General features: G+C 32.5%; 1 protein-coding gene across 1 annotated transcript in view; it reads right to left on the bottom strand.

Annotated features, from left to right (window-relative positions):
• LOC106461268 (collagen alpha-2(IV) chain-like) overlaps nt 1–3,778 on the bottom strand; it is a 145,930-nt gene that overhangs the window by 15,812 nt on the left and 126,340 nt on the right. The window lies entirely within an intron of this gene.

Raw genomic sequence — 3,778 nt, 5'->3', positions numbered from 1 at the left:
AGTGACTTGTACAATGAAATTATAACCTCTTTAGACTTATATTCAATATTTCTGTAGATACAACCTAAACTCCTATTTGCCCTACCACTAGCAACAGCACACTGCTTGGATGGTTTAAGAGACTGATCAATTATTACACCATGATCCCTTTCTTTCATGACACTGTTAAGATTATTCCCATCCAAATTCTACTCATAATTCAAATTATGATAACCCACATGCATTATCTTGCATTTATTATAATTAAAACCCATCTGCCATTTATTTGCCCAACTCACTAAATGATCTAAATCCTTTTTAAAGCAGCAGCATCCTCTTAACAGCTAGCAACACTCAAGACCTTAATATCATCAGCAAATTTAAGTAATTTATTGACCCTTCCTTCATCTATGCTGTTGATGTAAAACAAAAAGAGCAAAGGTTTTAAGACTGAGCCTTAAGATATCCCACTTGTAATATTAATCCAGTTTGACTGAACTCCATTTGTAACAACCCTCTGCTTTCTTCCACCCAGCCACTCTTCTATCCAATTTGCTAACTCATCCCCTACACCTATAAAGTATATTTTTTTACAAGCCTTTTATGTGGCACCTTGTCATATGCTTTCTGAAAATCCAAATACACCAAATCATTATTAGCATTAAAATCATCTTTCACTCAGACTTATTCAGTGAAGGCTTAGGAAGTTTAGAGACAAATCTTTAATAGAAATACTTTTAAAAAATCTGATGTACAACAATAAACCTAGTAAATTCAGAATTATAGTATGTATACTTTCACAGCTCTAATGTTAGTGAAATCGACCAGCTTTGTTCTTATAGCATTAAAGATTAGGTAAAACTGATTACTTTTGTTCCTTTAATTTTTATAATTTAAAACAATGCAGTCACTATAATATGATTAAAAATTGTGATATCACTATTATATGTTAGATTAGCTAAAGTTAGGTTCAAAATTTGAAATGTAATTCTGTACATGTAAGGTCACATGCATCAGCATCTTTCTAAGTTATTTCGTAATTGATTTATATAGACTGAATCAATATATATATATACATACATACACACACATATATGTATACCTACTACAATTTAAATGGTAAAATATTAACAATGCAACAATTACTATGGTAACTGCACCAACAGGTCTACAGCACAGTTCTACTAGTTACAGTTTTAACAGATAAGGATTGAAAATTACTACTTTAGTATCTACACCAACAGGTCTGAAGTAGGATTTTATTAATTTCATTAATTTATTAATCAATTAATGCAACTATTACTTTAATATATATATATTATCAGGTCTGTAGTAAGGTTTTACTAGTTTCAGTTTTAATGGATAAAGATTAACAGTGCAACTATTACTTTTGGTAACTACATCAATAGGTCTGTATTTACAGTTTCCATGGATAAAGATTAACAGCACAGTTATTACTTTAGTAACTACACCAACAGATCTTTACACAGTTTTACTAGTTTCAGTTTTAATAGAGAAAGATTAACAGTGCAACTATTACTTTAGTAACTACACCAATAGTAGAGTTTTACTAGTTTCAGTTTTTCTAAGAAAGATTAACAGTGCAATTATTACTTTAGTAAATACACCAACGAGTCTGTATAGAATTGTACTAGTTTCAGTTTTTATGGATAAAGATTACACAAGACTGCAATGATTTTTGGTCTTGAACTTTTTACATGTTCTACAGTAATTCCTGTATGCTGAATCCAAAAATGATATCCATTTCTCTCCATCACATACAAGTTTTTCACAAAACAGCATATGTACTTTTACATAAGTGAATCATTTTCATTGAAATTGGGTCCCATTTTGTTATGCTTAAAATGTTGACAACCAATGGCAATAGATTTCTCTAAACCAATCACGACGTGAAAGTCTTGTTCTAGAACCCACGAGAAACACAACGCTAGTATATAAATTGTTAATAGGCTGCATGATATGCCATTTCTTGATATTATTTGTTTGTGCATGCACTTTGACATTTTTTTTTTCTTTTCAAGTATTATATATTTATCACTTTGGCAACAAGAGGTTGTGTAAGTGACCCAAACATATTCTGTTATATATGTGGTAAATTCATTGTAAAGACACAATGGCAAAACATTACAGAATTCATCAAAAAAGCGTATTACGCATATTTTGGAATAAAACCTGGGGACCAAGACAAATCATGGGCTCCACACAGAGTTTGCACTGTTTGTGTCTAAGAGTTGAAACAATGGCCTAAAGGTAAGAAAAATTCTTTACCTTTTGGAATTCCAATGGTCTGGAGTGAGCCTAGAAACCACAGAGATGATTTCTATTTTTGCTCATGTAACGTGCAAGGCTACAACACTTGAAATAAAACGAAATATCTTATCCAACCTTCAATATGCTATAAGACCTATTGCTCATGAACCTGATGCACCTGTACCAACTCCACCAGAGACTGTTGATACAGTTTCATTTGATTCGGAATCTGATCGCAATAGAAATGATGATAGGGATTGTTTTCAACCTGATACATCTCACCACAACTTTTCACACAAGGTGTACTTAAAGATTTGATGAGAGATTTGGGGCTTCCAAAGGATTCTTCAGAGATTTTTGGGTCCAGACTATGGGCTAAGAACTTACTTTCTCCAGAGACATCATTTTACTGGTACAGAAATCGTGAGAAAGAGTTTATACCACACTTGAAGGAAATGTACGAAAAACCGCAAACTTCTTAATAAGGTCAAATACAAAGAACATGGTTGGCTACTTTGTGGAGACTTTAAAGTCTTTTGAATGTTGTAGTGTCAACAGTCTAGTTGTACAAAGTTTCATGTTTTTTGTGTGAATGGGACAGCAGAGCATGAAATCAACACTGAATAAAGAAGCAATAGCCATGCAGAGTCAGCCTGTTACCAGGATCGAATAACACTGAATGTGAAAGTTTGGTTGACACAAAGAAAGTCCTATTACCTCTACTTCACATAAAACTGGACTTGATGAAGCAGCTTGTAAAAGCCTTATACAAACATGGCAACTGTTTCAAGTATCTACGTGGGCAATTCCCAGCTCTTTCAGAAGCAAAACTTAAAGAAAAGATTTTTTTTGGGCCTAAGATTAGGAAATTGACTTTGGATGAATAGTTCGAAAAGACAATGAAGAAAGTTGAAAAAGAAGCATGAATTGCCTTTAAAGATGTTATTGACAAATTTTTAGGAAATAACAAGGACCCAAATTATGAAAATGTTGTCAATAACATGTTCAATAAATTCAAACAGTTGGGTCATTTCTTACAGTCGCATATTGACTATTTCCCTAAAACATTCGTTGCTATCAGCAAAGAACAAGGGGAAAGGTTTCATCAAGACATCAAGGAAATGCAGAGGAGGTGTCAGGGAAGGTGAAATATCAGCATGATGGCTGATTACTGCTGGTCATTGAAAAGAGATGTGCCAGACACAATACATAAAAGAAAGACCACAACATGTAGTTTGAGACTAAAGGACGTAAATTTCTCAAACAAAATCAGGATGAATGAAGATGGACATTCATTTGACATCAATGTTTTTCCCTTCTCTTCACTTTGTTTGTATTTTTGTTAACAAGCATAATAATCAAAAATGTTCATTGTGGTAAATGAAATAATAATTCGATTTAAGTAAGAGTTTGTTTTCTTCCTATTTGTAAAAAATCCTAACGTGATAGAAAAAAAAAAAGGATAAATATTTTCAAAATCTGCATAGCTGAATTATAGAAAATCCAGTAATAAAACCAAAACAACTTT

Source organism: Limulus polyphemus, unplaced genomic scaffold, assembly GCF_000517525.1.
Source record: "Limulus polyphemus unplaced genomic scaffold, Limulus_polyphemus-2.1.2 Scaffold924, whole genome shotgun sequence".
In the NCBI taxonomy this organism is placed as follows: Eukaryota; Metazoa; Arthropoda; class Merostomata; order Xiphosura; family Limulidae; genus Limulus; species Limulus polyphemus.
The sequence above is the reverse complement of the archived record's forward strand: the minus strand, read 5'-3'. Positions and strand labels throughout refer to the sequence as shown.